Source organism: Podarcis muralis, chromosome Z (assembly GCF_964188315.1).
Source record: "Podarcis muralis chromosome Z, rPodMur119.hap1.1, whole genome shotgun sequence".
NCBI lineage: Eukaryota > Metazoa > Chordata > Lepidosauria > Squamata > Lacertidae > Podarcis > Podarcis muralis.
Window position 1 is genome coordinate 3987619 of NC_135673.1, and position 19549 is coordinate 4007167.

General features: G+C 43.7%; 1 long non-coding RNA gene across 1 annotated transcript; it reads right to left on the reverse strand.

The window, feature by feature from the left end:
- Positions 1 to 1109: 1109 nt before the first annotated feature.
- LOC114589247 (uncharacterized) lies at positions 1110 to 9946 on the reverse strand. The gene is made up of 3 exons (XR_003704625.2): positions 9766 to 9946; positions 8030 to 8212; positions 1110 to 1993 (listed from the first exon to the last, which is right to left on the reverse strand). It is a non-coding gene; the product is annotated as an uncharacterized LOC114589247 (long non-coding RNA).
- Between the last annotated feature and the right edge of the window lie 9603 nt (positions 9947 to 19549).

Here is a 19549-nt window from a genome sequence, read left to right on the forward strand (position 1 = left end):
ATAGGTAATGGTTTACCACTTACACCCCCTTTCCACCCACTTTGCCCCTCCATGGTAGCAGATGAATGAAAGAAACCACGATGCATGGCTTAATGTTACATCTGAACTGGAGATTGTGGTCAGTTTTGCTAAAACAAACCTTGGCTACAGATTGTGGTTTGTTTTGGTGTAAAAAACCACAGTTCCCTGTTCAGGTGTAACACTAAGCCAAGGATTTTACCTTGTGCCCCCACATGCTGGGAAGGGAGGGGAAGCTGAGTAAACCATTTTGTATGTCACATATTTCTGTAAGATACAAACTGGGCAGTTTTCCTTTACAGCACTCTGATGGGCATACACACTGCCCCTTCCCCAGTCATCAAATCCTTGTTTGATGAGCAGGGAGGGAGCTGTTCTGCGCATGTCAGCTGAGTGCACCTGCGGGAGAGCATGTGCTATAGAGCAGAAGTGATGGCATGTAGGTTTGTGAGAGTGTGGGGTGGCCACTTCCACTGCTGGCATCCCCGGAGGGGAAAGGCTCTCAGCACCTCCTACTTCGGCTAACAGAGAGGGATTATCCTGCAAAGAAAACTACAGCTAGGATTCAATCTTGGAACCTGTTCTTAATGCCTGGTCTTAGCCCTGGGCCATGTGCAGGGTGCCTCTCTTGCTACTATGTAATTTTAATCAGTTTTATATTTGAAATTTGAGGTATGAGCTTGCAGACCACTCAGCTGCCCTCTCTTCTCCCTCGCGCCAAGAACAGCTTCCGTGCACAGCCTCACGATGCAGCTTCAAGTCCCTCTTCAAAACATACTTTTTCCCACGTTGCCTTTGACACAACCCCCTTGGTCCACAACTCCTGCTGGAGGTAACCCCATGGTATACGAAACTGGATGCAAATCCTGCCTCCACCTCCCTCTCCTGTGTGTGATTTGCTTCCCATTGTAAGCTGCTTGCGAGCAAAAGACTCTCATTATGTCATAAAGTTCCACACACACGGTAAATAAATAGTTCCAGTTGACCTCCGGCACCTCACCCCAAGTAAACAACTAGCAGAAACATCAGCCTTGAGTCACGCATGCTCATAACAATGGAACAAATTCAGAAATGACAGGCGTTAAGAGTGGTTACAGTTATTAATTCTCACTTTATTGTGGTTTTTATAAGGCATTATATACCTCCAGTACAGGGAAAAAACCAAGCATTGTATTTGCCCAAGAGCAAGAGGGCAAGTTAATGGCACAGGATTTGCAGCCTGGATATTTGTTTTCTATGAGCGAAATAAATAAATAAAACTAAGGATCTCCGTTGTCAAGCCGTTGTGCATAGAAAATTTTAAAGTAAAGGAAATGGCTTTGTATTTTTGGATTGTGGGAATTTTCCACTCGAGTTGTAATTTTTGCACAGAAAGCAATTCAGTTTTTGCAAACCACTCTGGGTCATAGCTGTCAACTTTCAGATTTGAAAATAAGGGATCAACAGCCTTGAAAATAAGGGATCAGCAGCCTCACCTGTCCCGGGGACAGTCTACAGGATATCTAACAATCCGGGATAGCAGTGGGAAGCAGCGGGAAATGGCACTGAAATAAGGGAATTTCCTGCAAAAAAAGGGAAGGTTGACAGCTATGCTCTGAGTACAAAAGGGACACACAGCTTTGTGGAAGAGCACCTGCTATGCATGCAGAAGGTCCCAGGCTCAATCCTCCAGGTCAGCCTTCCTCAGCCTTGATTCCCCAGATGTTGGACTACAACTCCCATCATCTATGCTAGTGATATAAGAATTAAGAGACCCCAGGTGTATATTTTTTAAAAAAATTTAAATAATGTTTCAGTGTTTCACTTTAATTGCATTTAACCTTTTCGAATGAATTAGGCTTGATTTTTGTGAGATCTGCGTTTGTGAGCCTCTTCTTCCGATGCTGCGCTCCATCTCCTTATCTGACCTCGAAAGTGGCACAAATGGCAGAATGAGTTAGTACCAGGGTGCTAAGCAGAAATCTGTGGAAGTTTCCTGAAAGATAGATGGAGAAATGTCAATAAAGACTGGTCATAGACTAGATTGCCAGGACATCAATACCTAAAATGGGCAAAAGGCCTAGGAGCTTCTGGTCAACGCCAAGGGGATAGCAGGTGAAGTAGAGAGCAGGAACACGCCGTATGTGTTTTCTATCCCATTACCTGTAATCTTTCCTGACGTATGTGAATAATATGTCTTGTGACTCTTTGTTTGCTGTGTTTGAACTACTAAACAAGCTTTTGTCCTGAGGTGCCTTGGGGCAGACCTTCTCAACTGGCACATTGGGTTGAGCTCTGTCCTATTGAAATAGAATAGCTAAATAAAATAAATAAAAGTGCCAGGTCCCTAAATCTGGATGCTGGACTTGAAATAGTTTCCTTGGTTCTGTCGTTCATTTAAAAGGTAGTCACTCACCTGGGTAACAGACAGAGGTAGTATAGAGGTAAATTCTTACCATACTAGCAGGACCAGTGGTCAGGGGTTATGGGAGTTGTAGTCCAGCAACATCTGGGGACCCAAGGCTGAGAAAGGCTGTTCCAGGTAGTACTAGGACTGCCCCATTTCTGATAACCTGGAGAGCTGCTGCCAGCCAGTGTAGACAATAATGAGCTGGATGAGCCAGTGGTCTGATGGCAGCTTACCATGGTCATAGGAAAGGAGGACAGAGTGTTTAAAGGGGCTGGAGTAGCCCATGCAACAGCTAACCTCAGACTCTTGTGTTTTGCCGAAAAAGAGGTAAGGGGCTTAAAATGTCTGGAATATGCAGCTGCTGTCATCTGTAGCCCTCTGACTGAAGGGTAAGGAACCTGTGGCTTTCCAAATGATCCTGAACTAACCTGCATCATCTCTGACTCTTGCTGGGGGATGTAGTCCCACCATGGTTCAGCCTTGAGTAGGGTTCAACAGTTGAGCTTGGGTCTCCTTTAAATGTTACATTCTCTACAAGCTTGTGATGGGTTGCTGTTGTTGCTGCTGCAGCAGCAGCAGAAGAAGAAGAAGAACAAGAAATCAAAATTCTGAATGGAAAATGGTTTAATGTTTAAGCATCTCAGCCTAGGAATGCTGATACCTGGCTTCAAATTGTGTATTATTTATTACTGAAGTGAGCTGCTGTTGTGTGCGTTTTCTTAAAAAAAGATGAGCCGTTTTGATAATAAATGTGGGACAGTGGGATAAAAATATTTTAAATTAAAATCCAACTGCCTACTTGCCCTTGAAGCTTTCTGGGTAACTTTCAACTAGTCACTGCATCTTTGAGCCAAGCCTACCACACAAGGTTATTGTGAAGACACAGAAGAGCACATCCTTCACCTAGAGCGCCATGGAAAATGGGGTGGGGGAACATGAATACACTGGTGCAGAACAAGACAAAACTGGATTTATTTTGTGGGTCTCTAGGAAACTTGTACCAGTGCTATAATATTTTTCTGCTTCCAGAATTTGAATCTTTCCAGGGAATAATTTTAAGTCCCTTTAAGGAATGGTTAAGGGACGCGGGTGACGCTGTGGGTTAAACCACAGAGCCTAGGACTTGCCGATCAGAAGGTTAGTGGTTCGAATCCCTGCAATGGGGTGAGCTCCCGTTGCTTGGTCCCTGCTCCTGCCAACCTAGCAGTTCGAAAGCACATCAAAGTGCAAGTAGATAAATAGGTACCGCTCCGGCGGGAAGGTAAATGGCGTTTCCGTGCGCTGCTCTGGTTCGCCAGAAGCGGCTTAGTCATGCTGGCCACATGACCTGGAAGCTGTACGCCGGCTCCCTCGGCCAATAAAGCGAGGTGAGCACCGCAACCCCAGAGTCGGCCATGGCTGGACCTAATGGTCAGGGGTCCCTTTACCTTTTTTTAAGGAATGGTTAGGAAGCCTGTGGCCCTCCAGCTCGTTTGACTCCATCATCCCTGACCATTAGTCATGATGGCTGGGACTGATAGGAGTTGGAGTGCAATAACTTCGGGGGGGGGGGCACAGATTCAACCATCCCTGCTGTAAAGCTACTGTCAAAGAGCTTGCTTGGATGAGGGGTGGGACTGCCTGGATAGCTCAGTTGGTGAGAGCATGGTGCTGATAATACCAAGGTTGCAGGTTCAATTCCCATATGGGGCAACTGCCTATTCCTGCATTGCTGAGGGTTGGATTAGATAATTAGGTGTCTGTTGCCACAGTGTTTGGCAACTGCAGAGATACAGAAAATGCACTTTGGTTGGGTTGGTTCAGTGAGGTAAGTTGGAAGGTGATACCAAGATATGCAAGGAGGAGAGAGGATATGGAAAGGATGTTTTTACATTTCAGGAGAAAGGACTTAGATGATCAAATTGTCCTGAACTTACTGGTTTCGGGGAAATTTTCCAGTGATCAAAAGCACTCCAGCCAAACATCCCTTGTGCTTTATGGCATATACACGTGTATATGCAAATCTTCAAAATAACAGAGGAACCAAGGCTGAAGATAACAGAACAAGTCCTGATGTCTCCATATCCAACGCTGAAGGAAGTTGGAGGTGAACAACAGGAAGTGGATTACTTCATCACCTGCACACTGTGTGCGGCAAACAGTCCATAGCTGTTGGTTCCAGACAGTGAGGTGTAAACCTGGGGAAAGTGTGTGTAGGTGCATTCAGTTGAACCCATATGGTAGCCCTATATCTGTGGGATTTGTTTCCAAGTGACATCAGGCAAGCCCCAGTCCTATAAATTTTCAGGCAGGTTCTGAAAATCCATCTGTTCTCCACAGCTTTTAGGAAACAAATTTTAAGCTGTTGTTTTTATGTACTGGTGTGTTTTAAGGAATTTTAAATTTGTTTTTTTTAAGAATTAAACTGTGTTTTGAATTTCCATCAGCTGTGTTTGCTGCTCTCTCCCCAAAACCAGGATAAAAATCTAAAAATCTCTTTCTTTCTTTCTTTCTCTCTCTCTCTCTCTCTCTCTCTCTCTCTCTCTCTCTCTCTCACACACACACACACACACACACACATATATGGGTTGGGGGGAGTACACAGAGCTCTTTAACTATTACAAATGAATGTCTCATTCAAAGTGACAGTACTTGTTACTATTTGTAATTCAACTGAAGTAACCCTATCACAAACTTCATGTGCATGTATACAGATAGATATGACAGGTTCAATTTAGAGAATGTGCCTTGCTCAAACCTATGTCTTTAGCTTTATGGCCCCACAGAAATTTGAATGTGGGTATAACCTTTCAACTTTTTGTTTATTTATATGTACACCACACACTGCTTATTTTAATAGGCTGTTGTTTTACACAATAAAACCATTCATTTAGTGTCCAGTCCTAACCCCAGTTACCTGGGGCAGGGCTCCATTGAATTCAATAGGACTTACTTCTAAGTAGACATGGTTACGACTGCACTGCTAAGTCAATGAGACTGATTACAAGTAAGTTCTCCGGAATTTGCAGCCCTGGGGACAGGAACTGCAGTGTATGTCAAGACCCACAGATACCTTGGTTCTCTCCCCTCTCATAAACAGTGGGTTCTTTCTGTTCCAAATTGGTATCCTAAGCTACTGAATATCAAGCTAAAATATATGTTCTGACATTCCTCTTAATAAGAACCAAAGAGGAACTGAAACATGGCGCTTACTGCTGCCACAATACTGATAGGACTTGATCTTATTTGACACTATTACAAAATGATACATGATCAGATAACAAGACAGTCCTTGAACCATTGCTGGCTAATAAAATATCAAGGTAAAGGTAAAGGTACCCCTGCCCTTGTGGGCCAGTCTTGCCAGACTCTGGGGTTGTGCGCCCATCTCACTCAAGAGGCCAGGGGCCAGCGCTGTCCGGAGACACTTCCGGGTCACGTGGCCAGCGTGACATTGCTGCTCTGGCGAGCCAGCGCAGCACACAGAAACGCCGTTTACCTTCCCGCTAGTAAGCAGTCCCTATTTATCTACTTGCACCCGGGGGTGCTTTCGAACTGCTAGGTTGGCAGGCGCTGGGACCGAGCGACGGGAGCGCACCCCGCCGCGGGGATTCGAACCGCCGACCTTTCGATCGGCAAGCCCTAGGCGCTGAGGCTTTTACCCACAGCGCCACCCGCGTCCCAAACATAATTCATTTATATTAGAATTTGCTAAATATTAGTTTTTGCTCTTCAGGGCGTACCTACCATCTGAAGAGTAATTTAGCTTGCAACAAAACACTCTGGAGTTATCTGGGGGAAAGAGATAAGTTTAGCATATAAAACCAATTTCCCATGGGGTTATAATGCAACCACCAAGGTCTCTATTCCATATGAGCCTTAGTCCACATGTATTGCAGAATGAGGCTGTGGATTTCTGAGTGTCAACTGTACCACAGCAGGTGGGCAGGTTCCCTATTTAAACATGTTAAAAAAACACACACACCTCTCACTGCAAGTAGAAGACTAGCATTTCCGGGAGCTGGATGGACCTCAAAGCTGTCCAAACCATATATTGTGGCAGGGAGTTCCATAAATTAATAGGTGCATTATGAATGCTATGAAGGGTGAGGACACAAATAAGATTAAGAAGTAATTAAATTATTGCTGTGTTTGGACAAAGAGTGACTAAGAGAGGACTTGCACTTTACTTTATTTTAAAGGTGAAGTACAAACATACACACACAAAAAGAGATCCTGATGATAGTGAATTGTGTTACTGCGCTTTTTTTTAATGGGTGATGTTTCCCTATAATAACCCCCCCCCCATGAATTGGATTATTAAGAGCCATAAAACTGTTGGTACAATGGGGATATCTGCAACTACTTATTGGCTGTGTGCTGTGCTGTCCATAACCCCCGGGGTGGGGGTGGGGGAGCATTTATAAGCTGCCTTTATGTACCAGTACATGGTTGGAAATACATGAGCCACAGTTGTGGATGTGTATTGGCAGCTCTAACTCAGATAATTATCACACACACACACACACACACACACACACACACACACACACACATATATACACGTGTGCATACAGAGACCCCAGGATCAAGCTTTGCCCTGCACTGTGAAGCCTCACTCAGCCCTGAGCAAGAATATATCTTTGTAAGTTTCAGGTACTGATTCTGACACACACACACACACACACACACACACACACACACACACACAAAGACACACACCACGGTCCTCTAGGGTGATCTAAGGCAAGGTATGTGTGTCCATGTGTCACAGAGAAAAGAGAATTCTAGGGTTTATGAGGCTTTTTTTGGTCCTGACAGAGCACAGAGCACAGGGAAGCTACATTGGTTGGAAATCCCCACTTCTGAACTACATCAAAGGGACCAGAAGTGTGTGTGTGTCCTCCCAACATTGCAACACAATCTGATCACCCTAATTTTATTAACTTCTCCCTTCTGCATCCTAACCCGGTTTTCACTGGTTGCAAAAGATGGCTAGATTGCAATGTTAAAAAAACAAAGGCATGTGCAACAAAGGGATTTGATGGGAGAGGGGACACGGACAGACACACACACACACACACACACACACACACACAGAGCATCTGTTCTGTGGCCTAGGACTGCTCCCCATTCTCCTGGGGGGTTATATGGGACTGTGAGGCAACCTGACTTTTCATAAGAAGTGACACACGACACAGGTACAGGACTAATGGTTATACAGGGTGACCTGTTCTATGGGCTCTTGGGTTTGGGGGAGATAAGTGTTGAATGCGGAGGGTTTGGAGGCAGAGGCTACAACAGAAATTCTATAATATATTTGTCCTGTGCTGCTCAGGGCCTGATTTTGATAGCAGGATTTCAGGTGATGGAGGTGCATGGTTTCTCGCTTCTCCCTTTATTCCTGCCGTGAGACTTTGGCATGGCGGGAAAGGACCGATAAAAACTCCAAATAACTTAAAGCAACAGGATGCTGAACAGAGGGCCCTAAAATCTGAGGGCTAAAGGGATGTTATGAGGCTAGGATGGCATGGGTTTATAAGGAGACTCTCTTATGGGGTTCCAGGAGAGAGTGGAGACTTTGTCCTATAAATTAAGTCACCCCACAGAACACCCATAGGCTTCAATCCTCTGCCCACTCACCTGGAAGTAAATCCCGTTGATTTACACATGGACAGGATTTCCCTGTTGAGGCTGTATCGGTAGATGTTTTACTTCTTCTTGCACTGAAGCCTTGTCTGTTTCGTGGCTCTAGCAGCTGGAAGACTCATCTGTGAAATGGCTGCATCAAACTTGGAGGCAGTCTTCAGTTAAAGACTCTCCTATCTTAAAAGCAGACACATTCTCAGACTTTTTCTAACTCACCACCACCTCCTTGCACAAATGCATGACACAAAATGTGTGTCTTAGGCTCCCACGCCAACACCACCCTCCACCTCCAACCTGGTTTTCATCACAGAATGACTCCCCAACCCTTCTCAGGGTCCCCAGCCCCATTTATTCACTGTGAGGTGAAGTCTGACTTCTACAAAACCTGCACAAGCAAAAAAGACAAGCCTCGGGGAGAGAGGAGCATTTCTAGAAGCTGGACGCTCTAGAAAATGGAGACAAGGAGGAGGCTATATGGTGGGGAGATCCAGATGCGTTGCCTTTGGAAGGGCCAGGGACCGTTGCAAAGCCTCCCCCTCCCTTGTATGTGCGACTCTTTCTAGTTCCCAGAGTGTGGGCCTTTTGAAACCACGTGGCGACACCTTCCTCCTCATCCCTTCCAGGTACTGCCAGCCAGCAACTGTCTCGGGTTTTCCCCTCAGTCATCACATCACTAAGGGGAGAGGAACCGCGGGTCCTGGCTGGCCCCTACCACCTTGGTGGCCTGCACCAGATAAAACTGCAACGGAACACCTAAATAGGCGCTCCAGAACAAAACATAATTTCCAAAAAGGCGTTCGTCCCTGGCAATGACGGAAAGAGACCTCGTTTCGATTGCTGTCAGAATATTATCTCTCTCTCCCCACCTCTAAATAGGAAGGAAGAATCAAAGATGCGAGAATTTGGGGGTATGGAGCGATGTTTTGTTCCTTCTAATCTACGTGGGGCGCCAACCACGTTCATGTTTATATTACATTTTTAAGCAGCTCAAACTCATCTTCCAAAAAAAGATAAAATAAAATCGAAACAATCCGGGCGCTGCTCTCTGCTCCAATTTGCATGACTTCACACACGCGCTTAATCCGGGAGTTACTCAAATTCATCCACGGAGGGAAATTTCAAGACACACCGTACTCTGCCTGGCTGCCGTTCTTCCTATCTGAATGTTGCGCCCAGTTCATTCTGCCCATCTCTCTCTTTCTTTCTTTCTTTCTTTCTTTCTTTCTTTCTTTCTTTCTTTCTTTCTTTCTTTCTCTTTCCTTTCCTTCCTTCCCTTCTTAAAATAATAATAATTTATAAATCCCATTGAATTTCAAACCAATGGCTTCATTTTTTTTAATCGACTTTCAAAAAATCCCGTACCTTATTTCTTTTAACAGAGAAAAAAATTAAAAAAAAATCAATGGGAAATTAGTCTAAATTCTTTATTCAGGTTCAGAACAATTAAATGAAAATTAAGCAAAGAAGGAAAACATACGAATACACACACACGGAAACGATATCTAAATTCTGCTTTAACGTCTTTTTTTTCCCAACAAGGGAAAATCTCTTGCTATTAAGCAGATATTTTAACCGCTCAAACTGTCGGGCTTTTCAGGGCATCCTGTAGTCAGCTGAAGAACAAGCGATCATAAAATAACTCCACACCTATTTCATTGCGAAATCGCAGGTCCCAACTTTTGAGACATTCCAGTTCCACAGAAGAGAGCAGTTTAAGAGGCAAATATTACCTTGCTTGCCGTAGACCCGAAGGAGCTCGTTCGGATGCTGTTCTGCGTCTCGGAAGGCCGACGCGAGCGAGTTGACGATGAAGTTGAAGACTCGGCCACAGATGTCCAGACACAATTCTTGGTTTGTATAACAGAACAAGAATTGCGTTTGGACAATCAGAAGCAAAGGTTCCAGGACATCTCCGTGTTTTGTGTTGACATCTCTCTTGCGAGGGGAGAAATAAACCAACCCAAGAAGCAGCAGCAACAAGCAAACCAAAATAGTTCTTTTCCTAGGGAAAAATGCAGTGTGCCCAAACTGCCCTCTCGGCCACAGCTGCCCTCCTCCTCGGTCCTCTCTCTTTATCTCTCTCTCTCCCTCCCTCCCTCTCCCACTTCTCCCCTCCTACTTTCTGCCTCTCGCGTCGTTTCCTCCTTTCTCACTTTTCATCTAATTCGCCAGATCGTTTTGCGGGGGGGGGGGGGGGGAGGGATGAAAACGCATTTTGAGGGATCCACCCCTTCTAAGCTTCTGCTGTTCTGCTGTTTAGCAGTAAAACTGACTAGGCTTTTAAAATAATAACGCCCAAGTTGTATGCTTAAGTGATAAAATAAAAGGGATGGCGTGTGAGTGGGTCTCGCACTCCCTTCCACACATAAACCCCACAGAAGATTTGAAGAGATCACTGTGGACCCCCTTCCTCGTGGGTGCAGTGAAAGATATCACCTTCGGGATAAAACTCTTTCTTTTCTCTTTTTTTAATGGGATCTCGGAACAGGTTGCCAGGCTCCGAGATGCCCAACATCCTCCGGAGAACACATTTTCAATCTCCAACCACCACCACCTTGTCACAAAAATTCAAAATGATTGTTTTAAAAAAGAAAATTCGTGTGTGTGAAATAAATATAGTGGTTCTGCATTTTGGACCATTTCATTCCCAGCTTGGTGTAACAGGACCAGAAAGAAGGAAATGCAGTTAGGATTCTCTTCCAGAATCCTCACTCTTTTTCCAGATCCAGTTTTTCCTCCGTAAAAATTAGATGCAGTTTTCCTGCTTCCAGCAGCAAAGGCCAGGCATCCAATTTTCAGGATGAAATCCCCCTCCCTTCATAACAACATTGTGCAGGCTCTCTTGCACTATCGAATCCTGACCACATTATTTCATTTCTCTGTTTCAATTGCATGATCAAAAATGGGATTCAAAAGATGAGCAGCAAATGGTCCATTACGTCGCCTGTCTCTTTCTCCCTCCTGGTACCAAACCTAAAGGTTTATCTTTGCAGTGGTCCGGTGTTTTATTTTTTATTGCTGTAATAAACACCCTGGACTTGAATCTACGGGTATCCGAATTAGAAAAGCCTCACTTCTTTTGTATAGAAGTGTTTCTGCGCTCATTTGCTTATCTTTCCCCTTGAAATAGTTAGACCTCTCATCTGAGACTCAGCTTGCCCTCTAGTCTAGAAAACTGCAGAAAGGGTCCAAATGGAGATTGAAATTTCATCTCAGCTGATTCTAAGGAGATGGGTCCCACAGAACTGGTCTAGTAAACCTAAAGTGGAGTCGCTAGCGGAGAGGAAAATATTACAAACCACCACCCCTCCCCACGCAGGCACACATATATACACACACACGTGTGAAAATTAAAATCTCACTAGTCAGATTATATAAGAGTCAATCCAGATGACAAGAGAAAGAAAGAGAGGGGAAGCATTAATATTTTTGAAACCCCCACAAACCACTGATGACGATTATAATGATAATTACTTGAAAGCAAAACAAAACACAGGCGCGGCAATTTGAAGCAGGAGCGACTGGATCCCAACAGACACAGCTGTTGATCCGTTAGTTTGGTATGTGCACTCAATTACTCTCTATCTCTCTCCCTTCACCCCCTGGAATGCCTTAGATTTTTTCATCCAGATACCGGTGAGTATCAATCGCCTACCGATAGGAAAGTGGGGGCAAGCATCCAGAAACCAAAGCACTAAAACAAAAACGAGAGCAGCATAATAGATAGTAATAACAACAACAATAATAATAATAGTATACAGTATTTTTTAACACTGGTCTACAAAAGTTACTGTCGAAGCAATATCTAAGCACGATTCCACTCCCCCGCATTGCCAATCCATGCAACGTGGAGAACCCGCAATTGCCAGCCGAGTTCCTTCCATCCTTACACCTGTTACCCCTTTCCTTCCGAGCCAGGCAGCGTGCACGTGGATCTTGGCCAAGACCTTTCTGCAGCAGCTCGCAGATATCCCCAAGTGACTTTTTTGAGCGGGGCGCGAGGGGGGGAAGCGGGCCGGAATATCAAGACGCTGGGTGTTTTCCTTCCAAATTTTCCCCTTCCCAAATCTCCTGCGCGGGTTGTTTTGCCTCTGGATAGGTTTTTATTTTATTTATTTTACCCGCGCCCCCCCTCTGCCCCCTTCGCTCCCCCCCCTCCTTCTCTGCCTTGTATCCTTTGATGCTTCCCGCAAATCCGTCCGAGCGAGCAGCATCCACTGCCGGCTTCCCATTCGCTGCCGGGGATGCAGGAGACGAGAGCGCGCCGGCGAGGCAGAGCATCCTCTGGCTTGGTCCAGAAAAGGCCTCCGGAGCTGTGATGCACGAAGTCGCTCAGGAAGCAGCTAACTGAAGGCTGGGTCTGGCTGGAGCAGGGTTTTTACTGGAGCCCGGCAACAATAAGTGTGTTGCAGAGGAGGGCTAGCAAAGAATGGGGATGGTCTGCAATTGGTACTGGATTTGAATAACACCACAGGGTGATAAATGTCCATTGTGTTTTAGGGGGTAATGAATCTCCCGCTCTCTTCAGAGCTCAGAAACAGCAGCTGCAACCTGGAGCCGGCCATCTCTTAAAGACACAGCAACCCAAAGCCTGGGCCCAAAGTTAAGGAAGCCAAGCTGTTTAGTCAGCTAATGGTGTGTGTGTGTGTGTGTGTGTGTGTGTGTGTGTGTGTGTGTGTGTTTGTGTGTGTGTGAGAGAGAGAGAGAGAGAGAGAATATTTCTATTCATTCTTTAAAAATAAAAATAAAAGTTGGACAAGGATATTATCCTAAACAATCAGGCGTCCATTCTCTCTGTCTTTTAAAAATGAAGCAGCCTTGATGAAGCACACAATTTTAAAGGTTTGTTGTGAACTGTATTTTGCAAAGCACCTATCACCCTTGTGTTTCTTTTCTTGCTATAAGATTTTGTGAAAGTGAACAGAGAGGAAGTGTTAGGAAGGGATACTAATTTCTGCAGGTCTGATATACAATATTTCACAGATCATATGGTGCCTTTTTAATTATGTCCACATATTTAAAGGAGTAATTGATTTTCAGCATGCAGGAAACACATGCTCATATAGAATCCAAGTAAATCTGTAGTTGAAGTTGATTAAAACACACACCCCAACACACACACACCCCTCACATGTCTACTCAGCAGTAAGCCCCACAAAGGATAAGATTTTTACTTCAATATTGCAGCATTAGCTTTTTAAAACACGCACACACTCTGCACTGCAGGCCTTCAAAGCAGAGGCATATGTTATATGTTTGGAACCATTTTACAACTTTTAAAATACAACCTTTGAGGGGTGTATACACAGCCGCTCCAAAGATGGTTGGGGGTAGTGGTGCTAGGTGGTAACAGATGAAGACTTGTGTCTTTGTATAGGAACGTTGCAGGAAAATGTTGCTACTTAAATTCACTTTAAATAGCAGGTGCACACACAAACATCCTCTCACACACATAGCCTTTCAACAGTAGGGGCCTTGGCTTCTTAAAGTGGTTGTTTAAGAGCCCAACATCCTGGGCCTTTGCCTTCCGCTGCAAGCAGAAATGGGAGCCACAAAATAATACTCATTGTTTCCCACTCATGAATACTATAGTACTTGACACCCATTGGATTGCAGCTGCAGCAGATGAATCCTAGATCAGCAGTGCTCACTTAGATGCTGGGTGCTGGGAGACAGAGAGCCTATCAAAGGAGGGACGACAGAAAGTGTGTGTGTGTGTGTGTGTGTGTGTGTGTGTGTGTGTGTGTAGGGGAAGGAGAGTGCAGAGACTGAGGTCGCAGCCTGTAAATACATAAATAAATGAAACCAGCAAACAAAACAGCCAGATGAGCAAAGGGTCCAGCTTAACCTCTTGGAATGCAGAAAGGCCAATGAATGGGGATGGAGAATGGGGAACTCTTGACTATTGCAGTGATGGGTGGCCAGAGAAGTGAACTTCCCCTCCAAGAAGGTGATGAAGAGCTGTTGAGGATCCCCCACCTTTAAAAAAAGAACCCTGCAAAGGAGCATAATCAGACCTTGCTCACTCCCCCATCTAAAGGGAAGTTGCAAGATGCTCTTTAGGTAAACCAGTAACTTAGGCTGGCTTAGGTGGTGGTGCCCAGGAGTCAAATCTGCCTGAAAGCTGGTCAGGATGTCCATCTCTTTGTCCCAAGGTTGTGAGATGTGGACTGTGTTTAGTGTTGAAGGCGAGGCACTCTGTGTGTGCTCCAAGGCACTGTTGCCATTAAAATGGCTTCAGATAGTCTGAGGCCTCACATCCAAAAGAGGTTGAAGGGCCACATTCCAATGGCTGTTTAAGGCAAAAATTTAGGATTATGGATAAAAAGGAGACATAGATTGACCACAAGCAAATTTAGAGCCCTGAAGTATTGTGCTGACATGTGATAGGGGATATAACAAATGTTTTATACCCTCCCCTTTTGTTCCACTCTCCCCCACATCTGTCCACCACACTGAGCAGGTAGCTGACTCCATTTGCAAACAGTGTAAAATCCCATAGTAAACAGGCCAGGAAAAACCCACACAGCCTAAAACCATATAGGCATCTAAAACGGCTCAGCTAGGCAACCATTAAAAATAAAAATCTGGTTGATGTGTTTGATCATCAGAGAAGTTTGACAGAAGAAGACTGTTTTTTTCAACATGTTACCAAAAGGACAGAAGCGTTGGTGGCAGGCTAATGCATCTCAGGAGGGAGGTCCTTAGATCGGGGCACCCAGAGCAGAGCCCCAAACAGTTATTTCTATTCTTTTTTATTAAAAAAGATGTTGTGGAGTGGTTTTTAACAGCAGCGAATATAACCCAATAAGCCATGCAATAACAGCAAAGCAATAAATAAGAATAAATTAGCAGGAAAAGAGCATTAACAGAACAGCACCGGAGGTTAAAATAGCTGATCAGTTATCTGCAATGCTCTGGGGAAAGAGAAAGGCCTTTTCCTGGTGTCCCAAACAAGGGCCAGGCAAGCTTCCTAGGAGAGCATGAAGAGGAGCCAGGATGCAACAACAGAAAACAATTCTCTCTACATGCTTCAACTCCAGAGGTGGAGGTACCTGCCTGAAGATCACAGTGGATGGGCAAGTTGAACTTAAATGAGCGTTGCAATCAAAGTTTGTTCTGAACTGACAAGGAGTCATTGCTTTGTGTGGCAACACCTATGCTGTGCTTTTTTTTCCTGAGGGGACGCAAGGGTATGCATACCCCTAAACATTTTGTGAATCTAAGTTTGGCCTCATTGAGGGGCAGTATTTCAATATGAGTAGGAAAATGAGAGTACCCCTAAACATTTTCTTTTTTTAAGAAAAAAAGCACTGTGCAGAACTCCCTGCCTATTGACACGAGGGAGGCACCTCCACCGTACTCTTTTAGGTGCTTGCTGAAAACTTTTCTGTTTCAGCAAATCTATCCAGGCAAATAATCTAAGTTACAGCTGCTTTAAATGTTTTACTGATTATTTTTATCCTTGTTTTTAATAATTTTCTTAATTTATTTCATAAAATTTATACACCACTTGATTGCAAAAAACAAACAAAACAAACAAACCTTAAAGTGATTTGCAAAGAGAAAACAACAGTTAAAAACAACTGTTTAAAATATTTTATAAAATTAAAACCAGCAGTAAACTAAAAGCAGATTACAACACACACCAATATTCTACATATCTGCATGGGCTTGTCTAAACAAAAACATTTTAGCAGTCAATGAAAAGAGTACAGTGAAAGCTCCTGTCTGAGGTCAATAAGCAGGGAGTTCCAAAGTGCAGGTGCTGACACACTAAAAGATCAATTTCTAAAAGATGCAGAATGTGCCAGTTCCATTATTCATAAAAATGGTGCTTTGAATATTGGCTTTAATTGATTTCTGTGTTTCATGTAAAATTGAACTTGTACACTGCCTGGAGATCTATTTATTTTAAAAGCAAGCTGTTTATACATTTTCTTAATAATAATAATAAAAACCTTTAGATATCATGTTCCCAGGCTGTTTAGGGCAGCATATCATGCCTGGATATCAATGTCCTTCACAAAGCAATAAAAGACATCTCACAAACTTTGTGAAACTCCAGGAGACAAAAAGCATAGCTGAATCATGATTTGAACATGCCAAAAATAACATGGAATCTCCCCCATGAGAGACAGAAGAGAGCTTGAGAAAAGAATTTGCTCAACAACAACAACAACAGGCTGAACAACATTAGGTGTTAAAAACTTATTAAAACAACATGGAACTTTTTATAGCAAGAGAAGTACCATCTGAATGCAGGTACCCACCAGGAAGATCAGTCACACATAGAGAACAGCTGTGGGTCTTTGTTGCAAGTGTGGATGCTGAGGCTTGGAAAAGGGAGGTGGATAAGTACATCTTCTCCAACAGTCTGGGCCCCATGCCCAACACCTGCAGCCTGGAAGGGCTCTTCAAGCTCAAGGAGCAGCAGCATGAGAGCCTGTCCACTTTCTACCCAAGGGACAAGTTCAGTCTCCCCAGCCAGCCTGATGTTGCCCTGAACTAGGCACTGCCCAAGGATACCTTGCACAAAGAATTGTGAGACAAGCTGGCTGTGTATGTGGAGGTGCTGGAAAAAGTGCACCAGTTTTGATGGGGTTGTGAAAGGCTGAAGTTCAAATAAGAACCAGAGTACTAAAGACTACCTGGTGGATAAAAAAAGCTCAAGAAATCCAGCACTTAGCCAACACTCATGATGCACAGAGTTTCTTTACAGCCTCTTTGGGCCAATAAATCATGGCATATGCCCCCTATACTCAATAGACAGTACCACACTTTTAAATGGTAAAGAAGCTATTGCACTGTGCTGGAAAGAACATTGTGAGCATCTCCCTAATTGCAACTCCCCTGTACTGCTGAGGTCCTCTCACAAACTGCAGAAAAACAAAGTAGAAATGCGCTTGCAGTATCTCCAGATCTGGGAGAGTTGTGTACAGCTATTAACCAAATGAAAAACAAAGCCAGCAGACCTGATGATATACCTGCCAAAGTAATCAAAGTGGGCAGAATTGAACTTACACAACAACTTCACAAGCTCAATCGAAAAAATCTGGGAGAGGACTTCTGGTTTCTTGCTGTGGGAAATGGCTGCCTCCCACACGAACGGACCCCAGTCGTGCCAGTAATTCAGGGTTGATATGGGGGTAATATGGGGGGCAGACTCCCCAGGGTGTGGGAGGACGCTGGGTCTAAGAGCACAGCACGGCTGGCACTCTCCAGAGCCACTCCTACATGCAAGAGACACCTGTTTTTTTAAATAATAAGTTTTTCACAAAAAATAGGCATGTTCCAAATGGAGGAGAAAAAAGAAAAAAACTACCAAATTATACAGTCTTTGGATGCTGAATTTTGGACTTTAAATTGACTCTCATCTTGAAATGTTGGTGAAGGAGGTGAGCAACCACTATCTTACCATACTTGCTATATTACATCATGATTTGGCGAAGCTCAGCCAGAAAGAATTTAATTACTTAAAATGAAACACAAGAGGCGAAAATTATAATTGAATGTATGATACACAGCCCTCAAAGGAGAACTTTAATGAGAATTAGAGCTGGCAAAACAAGATCAGATATGGCAGCTTGGGCTGAAGACGGAAACAAAATGGCGATCATTATTGAACAGTTACAAAAAGAAAGGAATTCTTATGGAAAAGAACTCCTTTGGACTTGGGGTGTACTTTGTTCTAAAATACATCTGCTTGTATGGATTATTTTATACATGATTGTGGACAGAAATTGTGGACAGAAGGACAGAGTGTGCTGGATCCCTCTTCTAGGGCCCGGAGGAGCTGGGGGGGGGGGTTTCCTTTTGTTCTTTGAGGACTTTTAATAATTCTCACATAATATACAGCTGGGAAGCATGCCCCACAATGCAGCATTATATACAGACATATACGGACATCAACTCATTAAGAGACATCAGAGAGAACTTGTTGACTTGCCATTTATAAACTCTATTTTTGGAACGAAGCCCAGTGCCTTTAATGAGAACTTGACGAACAAAGGAGATATAAGAGGACTGAACACCAATATAATTGGACAGAGAATAAGATGGGGGGGGGGATGCCTCCTGTGTGTTAACATTGTAAAAACTTTGCTACAGAATATGTGAGCCACAGAAACGACGACTGATCAGACTGAGAATAAGGATGGATAATATTAGTTTTGAATTTGAAAAATAGCCGAAAATGCAGAGACATGAATGAGGACGATCATCTCTAGACATCTGGAACATGGGAAGTCCCGCCCAAAATCTTTATAATTGGAATATATAATTGGTGGTATTATTGTAATTTGGACTGATTTAATTTGTCATTAATAGGAAGATTGTTATTGAAAATGAATAAAATTTTAACAACAACAAAATCTGGGAGAGAGAGGAGATTCCAGCAGACTTTAGGGATACCAAAAAAATCAATCTTTTTTAAAAAAGATGACAGAATGGACTGCGGAAATTATCGAAGCATCTCTTTATTAGCTGCAGCCAGCAAAATTATTGTAAGGATCTTGGCAAACCATCTCCTAACTATATCCAAGGATACACTTCCTGAATCCCAAAATAGTTTTCAACCTTCTAGGGGGACAGCAGATATGATTTTCCCTGCTTGACAGCTTCAAGAAAAATGCAGAGAGCAAAACCAATCTCTGTATATGGCATTTATTGACCTGACTAAGGCCTTTGACACTGTAAATTGCACTCCCCTATGGATTGTGCTTCTGAAAATCAGCTGCCCAGATAAATTTGTGAACATCCTTTAGCTCCTCCATGATAATATGATGGTGGATGATCCTTCACATTGCTGAAGGGAAACTCCCCACCAGGGTAGAAATCATATATTGAACAGATGGAAAGCTATTTAATCTGAGCAGGCTGAAAGCAAAGAGTAAGGTTACCGCAACTTCCGTCATAGAGCTTCAGTATGCTGATGACAACTTAGTGTGTGCACGCTCAGAGGATGACGTTCAAACCATTCTAAATATCTTCACAGAAGCTACCAAAAAGCTTGGCATATCGCTCAACATCCAAAAAACCAAAGTGCTGTACCAACAAGCACAAAACAACCCCTCTGTAGCGCCACAAATCGAACTTAATAGTGTAACGTTGGAAAATATCAATCACTTCTCCTACCTAGACAGTTATCTTTCCACAAGGGCCAACATTGATGCCGGAAATCAAGCATCACCTGAGCTCTGCAAGTGCAGGTTTCTCCTGATTGAAGTGCAGAGTGTTTGAGGACCGCGACATTCGCAGGGAAACCAAAGTGCTTGTTTACAAAGCTATTGTACTAGCAACCTTACTGTATGCTTGTGAAACATGGCCCACATAAACTCCATCTCCAACTCCTCAAAAGATTCCATCAACGGTGGTTCCAAACAATTTTACACATCACTTGAGAAGACAAGTGAACTAATATCAGTGTGCTGGAAGAAACAAAGATCACCGTTGTCGAAGCAATGATTCTTCGTTGGACTGGTCATGTTGTTTGGATACCTAATTATCATTTTC